Genomic DNA, 19,297 nt, shown 5'->3' on the forward strand with positions numbered 1-19,297 from the left:
GTACCAGAAAAAAAGGAATTTCAATATGAAAAAGTGAAAAAGTGTGGGTCAGTGTCCTGTTGGAAGGCTACAGAGCATTCAGGAGTCTGATAGCCTGTGGTATGAAGGAGTTGTGGAACCTAGTAGTTCTGCTTCTGATGCTGCGGTACCTCTTTCCAGAGGCCAGAAGAGAAAACAGTCTGTGATGTGGGTGTGAGTTGTCTCTGATGATTTTTTTTTTTTTTTTTTTTTTTTTAGTTGTCTCTGATGATGTTGTGAGCCCGAGACAGGCAGCGTTTGTGTCCAGTGTCCTGGACCGCAGGCAGAGAGGTCCCGATGATTTTCTCCGCTGTCCTCACCACCCTCTGGAGGTTTTTCCAGTCTGCAGCTGTGCAGCTGCCGCACCACACAGAGATACAGTTTGTGAGTACACTCTCTATGGTGCTTCTGTAGAAGGTGGTGAGGATGGGAGGGGGGAGGTGTGATCTCTTCATCCTGCGGAGGAAGTGTAAACGCTGCTGTGCTCGTTTCACCAGAGACGTGGTGTTGTCAGACCAGGTTAGTTTGTTAGGTGTACACCCAAGAACTTGGTACTCCCCACCACCTCCACAGCTGTGTTGTCGATTTGCAGTGGGGAGTGGCCGGGCTGGTTCTTCCGGAAGTCTACAATCATCTCCTTCGTTTTATCAACGTTGAGGATTAGACTGTTACTTCTGCACCAGTCCACCAGCTGCTCCACCTCCTGTCTGTACGCTCTGTCATCGTTGTTTCGGATGAGGCCCACTACCGTTGTGTCATCCGCATACTTGATGATGTGGTCGGTAGTGGATCTGGAGACGCAGTCGTGGGTCATCAGAGTGAAGAGCAAAGGGCTCAGGACGCAACCCTGAGGGGAGCCAGTGCTCAGCCTGATGACCGAGGAGGTGTTCTTCCCCACCTGGACAGACTGGGGTCGGTTGGTGAGGAAGTCAAGCAGCCAGTTGCACAGGGTGGTGTTGAAGGTTCTGCTGTGCACTGCCATAATCCTGTTTTTATGTTTACATACATGTATCACCAGTCACTTTCACTATAAAGACTCAAGCACCTTTTGTATATAGTATATAATATTTATAATCTGAGTACTTTTGCCTTTGTTTTTCTCCATTGTGTTTTGGATTGTATATTGTTATTTTTTATATTTTCTTTTACTGCCGTTTCTACCTTTTTCTATATGCTGCTGTAACAATTGAATTTCCCCGTTGTGGGATGAATAAAGTCTGTCTATCTTGAATCCAAGTGTCATCAGTTTGCTCACCATGTTCTGGGGGATGATTGTGTTGAACGCTGAGCTGAAGTCCACAAACAGCATTCTCACATGGGTGTTTTTCTCCTCCAGATGTTGATAGCTCAGGTGGAGAACAGAGGAGATGGCGTCCTCTGTTGAGCGGTTAGAGCGGTAAGCAAACTGACAGGGGTCGAAATTGGGAGGGAGTTTGGTGACCATGTGCTGCCTGATGAGCCTCTCGAAGCACTTCATGATGGGGGTGAGTGCAACGGGGCGGTAGTCATTTAAACAGGAAACTGCAGGTTTTTTTGGTACTGGCACAATTGTGGCTGTCTTGAAGCATGATGGCACAGTTCCCTGGTTCAAAGAGCTGTTGAAGATGTCTGTCAGAACCGGGGCCAGCTGGTCTGCACACTCCTTGAGCAGCCGACCAGGTATGTTGTCTGGTCCTGCTGCGTTCCGGGTGTTGATGTTCTTTAAGGACCTGCGGACTGCCACTGCTTCGAGCTTCAGTGCCTGTTCATCTGGGTGGGGCTTCTGTGCTGGTGTCGTGTTCAGTGCCTCAAACCTGCTGAAGTGTTTGTTCAGTTCATTTAGGAAGTCAGTGTCATCCTTACAAGGCACCTGGGCTGCTCTGTAATTTGTGATGGCCCGGATACCCTTCCACATGTTCCTGGTGTTGGTGGAGTCGTGGAAACATTGCTGGATTTTCCGTCCGTGTGCGCGCTTTGCTGCCCTGATGGCTCGGTTGAGGTTGGCTCTGGCTGTTCTGAGAGCCGTCGAGTCTCCAGATTTAAAAGCATCATTACGTGCTTTCAACATAACACATATTGGTGGAAATTAGGGAGAACAGTTTTCATGTTGGCCTGATTAAAGTCCCCAGCAACGATGAAAACTCCCTCAGGGTGTGTGTTTTGCAAGTTGCTGATGGAGCGATAGAGAATGTTTAGAGCCTCTCTGGTGTTAGCGCTGGGGGGGATATAAACAGCTGTGAGGTAGACATTGCTAAATTCCCGGGGCAGGTAAAACGGACGGCATTTCACAGTCAGAAACTCTACATCCTGAGAGCAGTGACTGGATATGGCCAGTCCAGTTTTGTTTCGAGGGAGCGTACGTTGGCGAACAGGATGGACGGTAGCGGGGTCCTGCACGGGTTAGCCTTTAGCTTGGCTGTTAGCCCCCCTCGGCAGCCCCGCTTCTGTTTCCTATAGCGCCGCTTGTGTCTCCTCCAGCAGTGGCCGGTGTGTGTGGTTGGTCTCGCTGCTGCGTAGGCCGCTGGGGCGTCCCGCCGTAGCGGTCCGTGGTAGCGACGTAGCAGTCCGTAGTTGCGAAGACGCTCCGTTGCTGCGGCATCTACACTACCATATTTACTGTGCAGTTGTAATTCTAGTAACAACTTACGTTCATACGTTAGTCTGTTTGTCGCAGGCTGAAGGTTACGCTGAAAATACGTAGAAAGAGCAGAAAAAATAGGATCACTATCGCGAGCCGGTACAGCCGCTGCTGAGCAGAGCGCCGCCGTTGGCTAATACCTTTGTTTTATCCCGCTAACTACGAAGTGAGTAGTGACCATTTTTCTCCCTTGTTTACGCATTGCCTGGTTATGCTGCTGGATCCCTGCTCACAGATTACAACGAGCTCTGAGCAAACCAAGGATCGCAACATGGACAACTGTGGATTATTATGGACTGTGCTTTTGTATTTTTGAGGTTATCAGCGTACACGATAATGGCAAACCAAAACCATCACAATCTCCCAGCCGGACAATGAGTCACTTACTCCAGAGACTTTCTGCTGCGGCTCGCACTTCCTCCATCGCGAAACGAGCCCACTGACAAAGACACATTCCCTGAGGAAATCCGACGGGACTTTGACTCCACAAACTACACGAAAAAGAAGGTAACCAGGAGGGGGAAGAAAAAGGGCGGAATTACAGCTAGACTGAAGAGGGAGAAACACAGATATCGTGCGCTCACATCTGTCATCCTGGTGAATGTGCGCTCTCTGCGCAACAAGGTGGACGAGCTGCAGGCCAATGTTAACTACATGCACGAATATAGAACTGCATCAGTGCTCGCTTTCACAGAAACTTGGCTTGGCAATGACAGTGATGACACGCTGCACATCGACAGCTTTGCCCCCCGATCCAACTCAACCGGGACACAGAAGACACGGGGAAGCTACATAGCAGAGGTGTGTTTCCACGTTAACACACTCTGGTGCTCCACGGTCGTCATCAGAGAGGAACTGTACAATGCTGACATTGAGCTTCTGGGTGTCTCTCTTCACCCCTTCTATCTTCCAAAGGAGTTCCCCCAGCTCTTCTTCATCCTAGTTTACATTCATCCCAGAGCAAATGCAACTGCAGCTGCTGAACACATAAAGGACACTGTCAACAGACTAGAACTCATGTCACCAGACTCTCCTAAATTCATACTGGGTGACTTCAATCACAGCACAGTTGACAAATCCCTGAAAGGATTTCAGCAGTACATCACCTGCACGACCCGACTAAAGAAAACACTGGATAAATGTTATGGATCTATCCCCAATGCCTATAAGTCTATTGCTCTTCCTCCTCTGGGCTCCGCAGACCACCACACCATCCTGTTGGCACCAGCCTACATCCCGGTCATAAGGAGAATAGAGAGGACTGTCAAAAACATCAAGCAATGGACTAATGACAGCATTGCCACTCTGCAGGGATGCCTTGAAACCACAGCCTGGGACAACATTCTGGCATCCACCAGTGACATTAGTGAGCAAGTAGATGCCGTGTCATCATACATTTCTTTCTGTGTGGATGTTAGAATGGCCGTTCTGACAACAGAGACTTCAGGAGGAATAAAAATGCCAAGGCAAAGATGGAATATGCAAATACGTATTTTTCTTTTATTTTCTCTCTCAACACAGGTATAGGAAACACACAGGGTGAGGTCTAACCAGTAACCACGTAGATTTAAAATTGGCGCCCTTTTATACCGTGGTCTGGTAGGCGTAATTGGACAAACACATTCATAGGTGTTCCCAGATATAGATTTATAAATATAAGCGATAATATGAAAATATGATTATTAGATTTAACAAAAAATATTTAAAATAACCTGCGTGCTGTAATGTAATCCCTAAACCAACCACCATAAATGTATTTACAATAGATATATACATAAGGAAATTCTCAAACTCCCCCTTTCTTGCCCTGCCACTTGGTCGCACCCGGAACGCTATTAACCCGGTCCGTTACTCAGGGGACTCTTTTCCGTGACGCTCCCCGGGCAAACACCAAACAGGCAGAAGGTGAGTGTTAACGATAACATGAACAATCTGTAAGGCACTTCCACTATTTTCACTATTCTTCCCATAAATACCAACATAAGTTTCACAACTTTGCCGGCGTCCGTCAATTCTGGACAGTCCGCTGCCAACGGAGTCTAACCGACCTCCTCTCATTTACAGACGGAGCCGAGCGGCCACCCCGGCATCCGACCGAGGCCGACTCCTCACGTATAATAACTACATTATGCAACCTGTTATGCACAGTCAAGGTAACCGGCCAGGACCCAAAAGCAGACAGAGAGGGAGAGTTCAGAGGATTTAATGATAAGGAGCCAAAATTTAAACAAAAGGAAGAGGAGGGATTCCGGAGCGGTGTGGCGGTGGCCGAAGTGGCGGAACGGAGGCAGGAGAACAAAGACCAGGAGCGTCTGCAGGAGAGGAGACACGGTGGTTAGTAGTCAGTCCAAACGAGTACGATAATTACTTTACTCAAGGTATTTCTTTTTTCAAAAAGGGCTCAGAGAACTAGTCACCACGAACGATGACGGAATGATCTGGCGAGGGTGGACAGGAACGCCAAGCCTCAAATACTGTGGAGGTGTCTGATCACGCCCAGATTGTGAACAGGTGCGCGCAGTCAGCCTGAGCTGAGAGGTGGGAGTAGGGAGGAGCCGCCCCGGAATCCAGCACCTGAAACACACCCACACCTAAGGCACACATGCACCCACACATACAGCCCCATACACACCAAAAGAAAGAAAGAACGGACAAAACAACAGAAAAACCCCAGAGGCAGCAGAGCTGCCTCATAACACAACCAATATTGCCGTTACCCCTTGAAACTTCTATGTGTGAATGTTATGTGCAAAATATATAATAAAAGTGCCTTTCGCTGTTACTATACATTGTCCAGTTATTTATAAACAATATCAAAACCCACCGTGTATAATATTTACAATATATTTACAAAACCATGACCCGACAGTCAACGGTAACGAAGTCCTTCGTTACAGTGGACAATATCATTCCCTCCAAACAGGTCACCATCTTCCCCAACAACAAATCCTGGATAACCAAAGAGCTCAAGGAAATCCTCAACAAAAAGAAAAGAATCTTCTTCACTGGTACTGAATCTGAAAAAAAGGAGGTGAACAGAGAGGTGAAAGCTGCCATCAGAAAAGCCAAGACAGAGTATAAGACTAAGGTGGAGCAAAGATTCACTGAAGGAAATCTACGCTCAGCTTGGCAGGGGATTAAGAACATGGCTGCTGTAAATACACACCACTCACAACACCATCCAGGTGGAAGGCAGCAGCCCAGCTGTAAACTGTTCACATGCCTTGAATTGCCCCCCCAGGGGACAAATAAAGTTCTTTGATTTGATTTGAGGCAGACTACTACTCACTTAACAGTTCAGGTATATAACAGTAAGAGAACTCATTTAGAAATCAGATTATACAACTCTCTGATACAACATCACATAGTGAATCACAACCATATGACATCTGAGCATCAAACCATTTGAAATATCTTAATCTCTCCCTTTCTAGAATCAGTTCACTCTGTGTAGTGTCACTCACTTGGAAAGCATGGAAGTGATCATGGAAACAAGTTTCATGCTCAATCAAAACAAAAAACACTTTGTGCAAAATGATTGATGTTATTTTGCTGAACAGTGGTTCATGTTTTCATCAGTACCAGTGCACACAAAGAGTCCAACACGATACTCAGCTCCACAGCATTTCACCCACTGTGTGACAGACGATGGCTTCACAATCAAGGTGAAGAGATGCTGTTATATCTTCAGAAAAATCCAGTGTTTCAACTGAACACATTTTAACTGGACCAGACTCAACTGTTTTTAAGGACAGGCATTCCCAGTGATAGCTGCTTGATAACCTGCTTGACAAATTCCTCTAAATTTTCAGTTGTAGAAAGAACTACAGTATTCGGTTCACCACTCCCCAAAAGCTTGGCTATAACTGAAGCACACACGTCTTTGTTGTGAGTAGAACCTGAAGGAGCTGCTTCAGTATTTTGGAAATGAGATGAAGTATTTCATCAGTTACAGACTGAGAATTGTTTACTGTCTCTGTGTCGTTGTTGAAAGGGATCTGGTTAGACACATTTGTGTTATCAATGGAGCTGTGTATCTTAATGAGATGTCTCCTGAATCCACAATAACTAGAGAGACTTTTACCTGGATACATGGCATGAATTCATTTGAGGTTCCTGAACAAAAGCAACACTGAACCAAAGGATGAATTACAGAGAAAACATCTCAACATTTTGGCTAAATAAGCTACTTATGGTTTGTTTAACAGCTTTGCTCTGAGCTCTTTTACTCTGTCTGCAAAAATGTGTACAGGCTGGAGAGAGCGTCATCATACTTCACACCGAAAACAAAATGTGAATTGAACAGCTCATCAAAAGCACCAAAGGATGTACATGACTGACATGACAGAAGCTTTTTGTCCAAGAAAATAAAAAGGTGAAAACCTGGGTCTTTGAAGTTTCTGTGGAAAGAAGATATGGCTGATGGGTTCCTTCAGTGGTCAGGAGATGATCCTCAAGGCTTTGGGATGACTGAAACAAGAGAAATATGTTTACAAAAATGTGTTTATAAAACTCAGCAACATCTACAGTATTTGGAAGTTTTGACAAACCTTCTGAAATTTTACCAGATGATCCGTTTCCTCTCCGACGCTGATCTTTGTGGGACGCTTTCTTCCAGCTGGTTGTGGAGTGAGAAGATGAAGCAGCACCAGAAGAGAAGCCATGTTGCTGTCCCACTCTGGGGACAGAGTGAAAAGTACTTTTACACTCATTATATATATTAAGTAGTATGTTTATGATATTACTCTGTGCAAATTTATTAGCCTTTATTACATGTCATTAACTCTGTGTCCTCTCTGTCCCGTAGTCCTGTGTTTGTTTCTCTCTGGTCTCTCTTTCTCTGTACCTTTCTGCAGGTACCTCTGGCTCCGGAGCTGCATGTCCTATGATCCTGGCTCCACCCACCTGCTGCTGTTTATTGTTTACAATGATCTATTTCTAACATGTTTTAATGTTCCATTCTGCTACAGATAAATATTTGATTAATATTCTTTGCAAACTGCAATGTAAATAATTACCAGTCATGACAGCTTTTTGCCTCCGTGCTCTGTTTCATAATTCTAATCTGCTGAGCACACATTATCAAATAACTGTTCACTAACTGTAATGCAAATACTGACCCACATTGTCTGTATTATGCTGCATGTCTTTCTCCCCCTCTCCTCTATTCCTAGCTGTCCTGTCTTCCTCCTTTTCCTCCTTTCACCCAGCCCGGCCATCGGCAGGAGGGTCCCCCATATGAGCCAGGTTCTGCTCAAGGTTTCTTCCTGTTAAAAGGGAGTTTTCCTTGCCACTGTCGCCTTAAGTGCTTGCTCTGGGGTCAGGCTCTGGGTCTCTGTAAAGCGCTTTGAGACAATTTTGATTGTGGAAGGCGCTATATAAATAAAATTGAATTGAATTGAATTGAATTGTTCTAATGGTTTTACTATGATCTTAACCAGGGTCTGTTTTGACCGATTCTCAGGGGAGCAAGATAGAGACATGGGACCTTGTCCAACCCCCCCATTTGTGGGTACCCTGAGTCCAACGATACCACCCTTGAGTCTCTAGGACTTAGGGTTCCAGAGTTATGAGCATTTGAAGTTCTTCCATATAAGTGAGTTGGGAGCGTGAAAATTTGCCTAAGTGTGAGAGTCCAAAAGGGATCCCCCAGAAAGTGTTTAGGAGCACGTTTCAGAGCCTAAGGAGTTGTTTGGACCCCCCCTTTTTGTGGTACTTTTTGTAAAGTTGAAGTTGGTGTTTAGGGTTGCTAAGAGTGTACAGGGCTTGGAGTTTTAACCAGGGTCTGTTTTGACCGATTCTCAGGGGAGCAAGATAGAGACATGGGACCTTGTCCTACCCCCCCATTTGTGTGTACCCCGAGTCCAACGGTACCAACCTCGAGTATCTAGGACTTAGGGTTCTGGAGTTATGAGCATTTGAAGTTCCTCCATATAAGTGAGATGGGAGGGTGAAAATTTGGGGTTTTAACCAGGGTCAGTTTTAACCGATTCTCAGGGGAGAAAGATAGAGACATGGGACGTTGTCCTACCCCCCATTTGTCGGTACCCCGAGTCCAACGGTACCACCCTTGAGTCTCTAGGACTTAGGGTTCCAGAGTTATGAGCATTTGAAGTTCCTCCATATAAGCTAGTTAGGAGAGTGAAAATTTGCCGGTGTGAGAGTCCAAAAGTAATCCCCCAGAAAGTGTTTAGGAGCACGTTTCAGAGCCTAAGGAGTTGTTTGGACCCCCCTTTTTGTGGTACTTTTTGTAAATTTGAAGTTGGTGTTCAGGGTTGCTAAGAGTGTACAGGGCTTGGAGTTTTAACCAGGGTCTGTTTTGACCGATTCTCAGGGGAGCAAGATAGAGACATGGGACATGATCTGTGGGTACCCTGAGTCCAACGGTACCACCCTCGATTCTCTAGGACTTAGGGTTCTAGAGTTATGAGCATTTGAAGTTCCCCCAAATAAGTGAGTTGGGAGCCTAAGGAGTTGTTTGGACCCCCCTTTTTGTGGTACTTTTTGTAAAGTTGAAGTTTACAAAGACTGTACAGGGCTTGGAGTTTTAAACATTTACACATATAACAACTATTAATGGCCCAGTCATTATAAATCTGTGCTGGAGAGCAAAGCAATGTTCAGCCCTCACACTGTATCTTAACTGCAGACTTAAGTGGCCTATTTAGACTCAGAGATGCTTTTGTAAAATAAATCAATAAAAACACAATAAACTGACGACTGTTGGACGACTCACATAACTGCATTACTATTCTGATGATAACTGTACCTGCTTCATCAGCAGTGTCAGATCCTTCATTCAGAGCAGCTTTCAGTTGTTGTTTTAAGAGAGACGTCTCTTTCAGGTTCCTGCCTCCTTGATAACTTTATCTTTAAAACTGCTGTTCCATTTTTCAAGGAACCTTGAAGCAACCTCTGCTCCAAACATCAGTGAGAAGTCTTGCAAAATCTAAATAAAAAGAAAAAAACATTTTCAAACGTTTAAAATAAACCAATATTTTTACTAAAAAATAGTACATCAGCTGACCGCTGTGGGTCATGAAGAATCTGCTGACGGTAGTAGAAGGTTTTTATAAACTATTTACAACTACTCTTAGATCTATGTTGTAAGCAAATACATTCATCTCATACATGTACATATTACTTGTATTTTTTAGGAATTATGTCAAATAAGGATTAAAATCTAGTTGTATACAAGTTGGAAGACAATTACATTTTTTGCAAGGACACTGTCCATCAAAGGCTGGCATCCAGAATCACTTGTGTCTCAGCTTAAAGTGCTTGAGACTGACAGTGTATCTGTCAGACTTGGAGAGGAGGAGCCTTCACACCCTTGCTGCAGGACACTTAGATCTGAAGATCACACACACACAAGTATAAGGCAAATAAAATCTAAAGTCCAGCACATTAAAACTATATCACATACCTGGCTGGATATTACCTGTCTCAAGACAAAACATTACCATTACCTATAACTCTGCTTACCACAAGTAGTGAGGGTCACATATTCTGTCAGGTCTGAACGATCAGCCAGGTTCATAGATGCTTCAGTAGATGGGAGCTCTGAAATGCAGACAACACATACAGTTTAATATGAACTGATTAAATACTGTACTTTGGAATTCTTATCATCCACTTCTCACAATCACATATTTTTGTCTGTGTCAAGATACAAATCTCTCAAAATATAAGTGCAGCAAAATATGAATTTTTAAATGTCAGTAGATAAAGTGAGAACAATGACAAAATATCACACATTTAAAGTACTTTCTGATAAAAATCATGCTCTTACCAGCCTTGTGACGACGTTCCTTGTGCTGCTCATGCCGCGATAAAATGCGTCGTGAACTCCAGGGACAGAGTTAAAACCAGATCCTGAACACCCGGGAATAAACTCCAAAATTCAGCTCGGCCTGGGTGAACACCTTAACACAAACTGTAGTCAGAGTTATAAAATAAACTCCAGAAATGTAACTCTTTCACACTTTTATTTTGCCTGGCTCCAGATTTTAGTACTTTGTGAATTTGCTGTGTGTTAGTACATGTTAGTTGTGTAAAGTTCAGCTGCTGCTGTCCTTGGTGCTGAATTCACCAACCCAGCTGAATGGTCCTGAGTGATTATTGTTGTAATTCATTTGGTATTTTTGAGGAGGTTCAATATCATTAGTATGGGTTATGTTTTGGTTAATGTTAGGCTTTCAGTTATGATGTGTTCTCATAACTATATTAAGACAACAATGTGTGTGTGTGTGTGAGAGAGAGAGAGAGAGAGTGTTTGTCCTTTGATGCCTTTGATGTATCAACATTCTACAGTCTGATGTCACAGGCTGCAGTAAGTGGACACAACCAGAGACAAGTTCAGAAGTCAAACAGGAGCAGAAACAGTTGGACTGGACAGGACTTGCTCATGATTTAGGAAGAAAGAAGCACTCAGATATTTCTGCACAATTATTGACAAGGAAGGGAGGAGCTACTGCTGTTACAAGGACAAGAGGAAACTACAGGAAAGTCCAGATCACCTCCAAGGTTTTCAGTAAGTCAGTACATGTTAGTAGTTCATGTCAGTGTTTAGAAGTTAATGTTTTGTCCAAATGATATGTTTGTGAAACTGACGGCAAGTAATCATACCCATAAGCCCAGTGGTTTGATTGTGTGCTTATCATTCATGGACAATATTGTTTTTTTTTTATGCTGATCATGATTGTGAGATATTCTCATGGTTGCTCAGCTTCTTAACTCTTTTTGGTGTGATCCACTGTAGTTTGTGTTAAAGGAAAGGATTTCTAGGAAGTCTGTACTGTCTGCAACAAGATCCTTTCTAAAGAAATTCTAATGGAAATGATGGAGTTGGATGTCACAGCACAAAGTGGAGTGTGCTGTGTGTTATTTTAGGAAGTTACGTCAATGTACTGTAGGTCAGGTCTGTGATGTATTATGATACTTGATGGAGGACTTCACTTTAAGTGCTGTGAACAGGAAACAGTTTGATGTGTTGGTAAAATCTTCTTATTTCCAATGTGTGAATCACTTTCATCATCTCTCAAGATTTGGCCCAAAAACAAAGAAGCAGAGTTTAAGACTCAGGAGAAATAATCTCCCAGTCCAATGCAAACTAACCAGCACACACTGTTTCCACTTCTACAATCATCTACTTATTATTGTGCTTTAAAGTTTCAGCCTTCTTACATTTACCTATCACTGAGTCCACTTGTGTCTTATACTGAACACTAGGTTCAAATCTCCTTTTGGCTTTGAGCCTTGATTTTTAGTTCATTTCCAGTGCAATACAATTATGTCCTGTAGTAAATCTTCAGAATGAGTCGTAGGACTTAAAACTGGATCAGCTGTTGCATGAAGTGTTTCAGGCAAAACAATGAAGAATGATCAATACAGATCCTGATTTGCTGTAAGTCCTATATTCTCCATGATGGTGTGTGTGTGTGTGTGTGTGTGTGTGATGGGAAAAGAAGGATGAAGGAAAAGTTCTCACTGCAGCAGCTATAGAATTTTATTATTATGATCACAATTACACCACAAGAGCCAGTTTGACTCTGTCATTTGCAGGCTCTGTGTTTCCAGTTCACCATTCACCACACAATGATGTACTTTATTTCTTCATGATGACTCTTAAAAGTTTTTGAAGAGAGAGGAGAAAATTTCTTCTGTCATTTTTGCCTTTTTTTCTCACAAAACTCGTTTTAAAGATTTTCATGATTCAAAGAAAAATACATTTTCTTGGTGGTCGGAGAAAATGATGAACTGTTCCATCATTTATCCAGAAGTTTCTATAGTAATGTGATCATTATTCTGACTGTGACAGGAGGAGTTCAGTGAATTGATGTGACTCGTCTGTGCTCTTTCACTGCTCATTTTAATGAAGTATATATTCCCTCTCTGTATTATGATATTGGAATGTAACTCAGCTTTACCACAGCACTGTCATTGTACACCTGTATGTTTTGTTCACCGTGTTGATCCATCTGTCTTCCTGTATTCATTCTCTCACTCCCTCGCTCACTACAACCACATACACTAAATACACTAAACTGTAGTAAAGTGTGGAAAAGCAAATCCATTATGTGTGAAACATAATGTGGCTTGATGATGTTCAGAGGAAACAGATTTTCTGAATGAATGAGATAATGAAGTTTGTTAACAGCAGTGGAGGTGGGAGACTGGGGTTTGTATCCAGAGTCCACTCTGTGGTTAGGTTTGGTATTTACAGCTATTTAACAATACACACAAGCTAACTTGCATACGGCCTAATACAAATGTCACACACACACATTTCATCAGAGAGACCAGCTCTCAGAAATAAGTCCAGCAGTGGAGACAGTCCAACAGGCTCCACATGTTTCTGCACTACTCTACTACTGTGGTGAGAGGAGACTGTACTGAAGCTGTCAGCTGTACCATCAGCCTCTGAGGCTGCTCTGCTCTCTGTGTCACACACTGCTACTGTACATGAAGACTGCTGTCAGCTCGGCTCAGCTCCACTCATCACTAACTTCATTTAGAGCAAACAGAGCTCTGCTGTAACAGGAAGCAGCAGAAAGTCAGAGGCTTCGCCGTGAGGAGCGCAGACCTCTCTGTCATGTCAGGTGTTTTCAGGAAGGGACGTCACTTCACAGACCTTCACAACTCGAGTCAGCATCAGACGGACACACGCACAATAAACATCCACGGTAGCTGGAATTTCCCTCTCAGCTCCGGTGTTTCCTAGTGAAATGAAAAGAGTGAAACGATCCTTTGCCTTGAAATCCAAAGAGGAAAGCGACGGCGGGGATCCACACGGTGTGTATCCAGAAGTAAAGCATGGTGTCCTTTAATCAGGGGCAAAAGCTCCGCGCTCTTCCCGACGAAGCTCCGTGTCCAGCGGTTCGTTTCCAGAAGAGAAAGCGCTGCAGATGAAGCCGAGCGGAGGAAGAAATCCCAGTGTGAACGCTGCTGATGAACACAAGAGCTGGAGACTCTGTCGCTGCTTCTTCTGCTGCTTTCAGATGGACATTAGCGACCCCTACCGGAACTGTTATCCAGAGAGGAAGAGACTGTGACTGTGTGTGAGTCCTCTGAGTCCTCTGTCTCTGTGTGTGTGCTCAGTATGTTGCCACTAAAGCAGCGTTTCATGGTTCAGGACTTACAGCAGGACTAATGTGGACAAGTCCAACTCATTTCATTCAGCTCCACAACCATGATTTGTCTCATGGAGTGAAGTGAAGCCAGTGAAGAGAAGCTCCTGATCTCTAAGAGCCTTGTTTCATAATTCATTTCCAGCCCACAGTGTTTCTGTCCTCCAGCAAACCTTTGGATGTCAGTGTGTCAAGCTAATGTTGGTGAATCTGAGGCTGTGTTGACTGAGAGAAGAAGCTGTGAGATCTTTTAGACCCTGAGGACTCACTCTGGACTGATTTGATAGATGCTCCACAAATAAAAGTGCTTCTCCACTCAACTAACTACTACTCCTCATAGGGACTGTCTGCAGGAACTGAAGCTGCTTTTGGTCAAAGAGATATTCATGTGTTCACTGTTCACTCAGGACCATTCAGCTGGGTTGGTTCAGCACCAAGGACAGCAGCAGCTGAACTGTACACAACTACTAACAGATAGATGGAGTGTGTACAACATCCATGTTAATGTATCTGCTGAAATCCTGTTGGAAGTAGCATAAAGTGTCCTCCAGGCTGATGGCAGTAACCTGCTGCAATTAGCCAATAATGAGCCCATTAGCCTCTATAATGAAGTTCACACATATTATTATTTGCAACACAGGATGAAGACAATTAGTTTAAAACAATAATCATTTGAATGTTGATGAGAGTTGCTACTTTATTTTTAATCCTATTGCTGTAGATTTTCCTCAACTCCAAACAATGTGGACTGTGAAGTGAAGCATTAACAACCTCTCAGTCAGCACCATGGAAAGAGGCAGAGACGACTGCTGTTCTCTCTACAGTACAAAACAATTCTCACTGTTTACACTTTTTATTTTTCTCATATGGTTCCATTTTTTCAGTGTTACTTCAAATTGATGAAATCACAGTTGTACAGTCATCTCTCTATCATCTCTTATTTTCATCCTATCTTTTTTTTCCCAGATCCCAAGTCCAGTTCTCCTGCACTGCAGCCTCGTCTCCACTGACTCTACTGTTGCAGGGTTTAGACAGATATGTTCCTCCTTGTCCTCAGCAAGGTGAACATCACAGTCCAGGAATGGTAGGTGGTTATCTTTGACATCTTCTCTTGTGAATTTGATGTTTTTGTCCACAGAGTTGATGTGTTCAGTGAAAGCTTGTACATCTTGGGTTTTGATTTTTACCCATGTGTCGTCCACATACCTTTCCATACCTACCATTCCTGGACTGTGATGTTCACCTTGCTGAGGACAGGAGCCTCCACATTGGGGTATACAGGAAACCCACACACACCGATCAATACCTACTTTTTGACTCACATCATCCACTGGAGCACAAACTGGGAGTTATCAGAACCTTGCAACACAGGGCTGACAACATACCAACCTCCACTCGGGCCCAAGCAGAAGAACATAAACATATAAAGGGAGCTCTGAAAACTTGTGGCTATCTGAGTTGGTCTTTGGGCAAAACAACACGCTCCAGAAAGAATACCAACAGGGAGGATGCTGAGAAAATGGAAGATAAACGCAAAAACATTGTCATTCCATACGTGTCTGGGGTCTCAGAGAAACTCAGGAGGATTTTTAACAAACATCAAATTCCTGTATGTTTCAAACCCAGTAACACTCTCAGACAGAAACTGGTACACCCCAAAGATAAAATACCACACAATCATAAAAGCAACCTAATATATGCGGTCAAATGCAGTGAGGAATGCAAGGACCTATATATTGGGGAAACTAAACAACCTTTGAACAAACGCATGGCCCAACACAGAAGGGCCAACTCCTCAGGTCCAGTCTCAGCTGTCTACTCACATCTAAAGGAAAAAGCACACTCCTTTGAAGACAGCAATGTCAAAATCCTGGACAGGGAGGACAGATGGTTTGAGAGAGGAGTCAAAGAAGCCATCTATGTGAAAGTGGAAAAACCATCACTAAACAGAGGAGGGGGTCTGCGACACCACCTTTCCCCCATCTACAATGTAGCCCTTTCATGTGTACCCAGGAGAGTAAACAACTTAACCTCAGACGACTCTCAACGAGCGTCATCCACCAGGGACTCACCTGACCCTAACGACGGTCGTTCACATGAGACACAAACTAGGTCATATGAGCCTGACGACTGTCGTTCACTGGGGAACACAACAATGGTCAGGTGAAACCAGTACTTTCGTAGGTACTTTGGTGGTCCCACCCACAACAGGTTAAATACCTGGGTCTTACTCCACTTTCTTGGTCAGACTAGTGCGGACTAGATAGACCGATGCGTATGAACTGATGAAGCCCCTTGGATAAGAGGCGAAACGTCTTCCCAGACAAACATATGTCCAGTTGCCTTCGATTCAATTTTCAAAGAGAGATTGTACTATAATCTGTGCAGATGTTCCAACTAACATTCAGTATCTTCATCCACAGAAACTCCTCCACTGGCTCACAGAAGACACAGAGACAAAGACACTGGACACTGGACACTGAGACACTGATTCACTTCCTCTCCTCAGAGCTGCTGAACTGTACATGGTGTTTAAATCAACTGTCAAACAGCTTTATTTAGCAGACAAATCAGAGCCATAGTGGAGCCGTCTGTAGCAGTTAGTCTGAAGAGTCCTCCAGCTCAGCAGCCTGAGGAGCTCAGAGGGAAGAAAGAGAGGCAGGACTGCTGAGGAGAAAGAAGAGGAGGAGTTCAGCTGCTTGCTGAAGATGCTTTGAATCCACTAGTAGTTTATAATGGGGTCAAAGGTCATTCTGGAGGACAGTGACCCTTCAATATCAGTTTGTTAAATCATCAGACAGATGAAAAAAGGCTCCAGCTTTGCTGCTGTCAGGTGGTGAAATGCTTCAAGGTAACTCAGCCTTCCCACAAAATTGGTTTCACGTTGCAGAGAGATTCTTATTAAACCAATGTTTAGAAAAATCAACATATAATATTGACACCAGCAGCCCTTTGATAAACAGCTATTATGTCCAATGGAGCCTCCATATTCAATCTGTTCTTCACCAGAAAGAAAATAATTCTGATCATGGTATAATTCTTCATCATTCTTTCATCATCTTTTGTCCCAGCAACATAGGTGCAAAGTAGATGTCATTCATTTATCATTCTGCTCTCAGGTGTATAACCACAGATGGTTATTATACAAACAATCAGTTGGCCTCATTCATTGATCCTCTCTGAGGGAGCTACTGCTTTGTTTTTCCTCCACACACCCTCCACAGTGTATTCCTCTCAGATCAGGAAATGTAAACTGTGTAACTAAGAAGCAGCTGTGAGCGAGGTTACCAGTCCACTGTACATGATGACAATAAAAAAAGAAATAACTACTGAATGAACTTATTTCTTCAATATGACAGATGATGCTTGAAAAATATACAGTTGTAAGAAGCAAAGGAAACAAGAGAAGCTTTTACAAAAACAAGGTTCATGCTGCATTTTCACTTTGCACTCATCAAACATATTCACAGATGAATACATGAATACATGACTTTATGTGTGTACAGGTCTAGTGTTTTTTTTTTTTTTTGTATTCTTTGACAGAGGCACAGGTACTGACATAGGTCTGAGATGCTAAGAGAGAGAGAGGTTAGGGCGAGGGAATGCATTATGCCAGAGTGTCCTCACCAAGATATAAGTACCAGTATGTGTGAGTGTGTGTGTGTGTTTGTCCTTTGATGCCTTTGATGTATCAACATTCTACAGTCTGATGTCAGAGGCTGCAGTAAGTGGACACACAGCCAGAGACAAGTTCAGAAGTCAAACAGCTTGACTAGTGGCATTTCACACAGTGTTCCTTTGTTTTTGGCAGAGCAGTGCATGATGGGTAGATCCAACAAAGCGCGTTTGCCGCACGCCGCAGCCTATTTGCAGCAGTGTTTGTGTCTTTTCAGCCATAAACGTAACAGACAAAGGGGAGCTGATGCTCAAGGCACTGAAATGTGGGATTATGCATTGTGGGCACCGTCAGCCAGAGCGCTGTGCCTGGTGACCACCACTCGCTCTCTTCCAACTGCAGCTCATACTTACCTGGCAGGGGAGATACCATGATCAACAAGGTGGTTCACCCAGGGTGAGGCTCAGTCATTGCGCTCCGGCTGTGCTGACTCCTGCGAATTTCCCAAATGTGGGAATCTCGACTGCGTAATTTCTGGTAGGGGGGGACTGCGTTCGCGCTCTCCCCTGTTGCGTGCGTGTAGAAGAAAACACAATGTGTCATGAATGCCCATGTGCTAACCTGTTGAAGGCTCTCTGTTTTGTGAAGTGGCTTTGTTGATTTGGAGTTACATGTCAGCTTTTGCAGTCTGTCCACAAAGCGGCAGTGTTGCTCTGCAGAAGCTCTCTGGCGTGCGCTACAGAGTGGCGTGTTTAGTCATGACAATTCCCCGTGTTCCAATTGGAATTGGGGAAGTGGGTGTGGCCTTTCCATGACAAAATGAAGTGTGAGCTCTCCTGTCCGACCTTGCTGCTTGTTTGTGGAAGAAATGTGTGCTAGATGTTGTTCTAGTATGCTTTATTTCTAGGCTTTGGTGTGGAACAGCAATGAGTTGAAGCTATTTGGCCGGCTTTGCCGTATGGCTGAGCCTTTTGAGTTGGTGAAAAGTCAAACATCTTTGTATAGCGGCAGTGAAAAGTACACGGCAGACAGATGGGCGGAGTTGCTAAGTGATAAGCTGGCTTACAAACGGGACACCGCGACAAGTGACGGTTGTACCAAGAGCTTGATTTGGACGTCAAAGGCTTGGGCCTCATCGCTTCTCGGCCTTTTGGCTAAGATCAAGTGTAGTGTCTGTTCTTATCAGCTTAATATCTGATATGTCCCCTATATGGGGATAACGTATTAAACCCGTTTTTATGAGAGGGAGCTGAAAGGGGAGCTTGCTCCACTCACTCCACGCATCGACCTGGCATTGCAGTGCCGCCGGGAACGGTGCACCTTTCTCATACTTTGTAGAAAATCAAGCTCTGACACACATGTTCAGTTAGGAGTCAAACTTCTACAGTGGCTGAAGGAAAATGCAGCTAAGTTTTTATCAAGTGAATTGTGCACAACCAGTCAGTTGATTTACTGATATCACCCAGGGAACCCCGCTCAACAACACAGTGCACCTCAGCTACGATGATTGGTCGCGGACTCCCTGAAGACGCCTGATGGTTTCCCAGACTTTGTAGTCTCCATGTAAAAGCCAGGCCTGGATTTTTCAGGCTGGAGGTGGTGGGGAGGCTGGGATTTAGCACGCGGCAAGCCAAGGGAGGCGCACCGCGACGGTGGTAGCTGGGACGACTAGGGTCCTCAGCTGCTCTCTGAGACAGGCCTGTTCTGACTCTTGTTTCTCTTCATAACGCACAAGTCTTTCGCCTTTTACTAAAGACTTCCGTGGAGAGGAACACCAATGAGTTGAAGTTTTTTTTGGCTGGCTTGGCCTTATGGCTGAGCCTTTTGAGTTGGTGAAAAGTCAAACATCTTTACAGAGCGACTCAAGTGTGAGCTCCCCTGTCCGACTTTGCTCTTTCTTTGCGGAAGAAATGCGTG

At 44.1% G+C, this 19,297-nt stretch overlaps 3 non-coding genes across 3 annotated transcripts; all 3 read left to right on the plus strand.

Annotated features, from left to right (window-relative positions):
- Positions 1–17,785: 17,785 nt before the first annotated feature.
- Positions 17,786–17,949, plus strand: LOC121190130. Its single transcript, XR_005894928.1, has one exon. It is a non-coding gene; the product is annotated as a U1 spliceosomal RNA (small nuclear RNA).
- Positions 17,950–18,514: 565 nt separating this feature from the next.
- On the plus strand, positions 18,515–18,705 carry LOC121190143. Its single transcript, XR_005894939.1, has one exon. It is a non-coding gene; the product is annotated as a U2 spliceosomal RNA (small nuclear RNA).
- Positions 18,706–19,085: 380 nt separating this feature from the next.
- Positions 19,086–19,200, plus strand: LOC121190151. The gene has a single exon (XR_005894945.1). It is a non-coding gene; the product is annotated as a U5 spliceosomal RNA (small nuclear RNA).
- Positions 19,201–19,297: the final 97 nt, after the last annotated feature.

The sequence above is a fragment of the Toxotes jaculatrix genome, chromosome 11, assembly GCF_017976425.1.
Source record: "Toxotes jaculatrix isolate fToxJac2 chromosome 11, fToxJac2.pri, whole genome shotgun sequence".
Taxonomy (NCBI): domain Eukaryota; kingdom Metazoa; phylum Chordata; class Actinopteri; family Toxotidae; genus Toxotes; species Toxotes jaculatrix.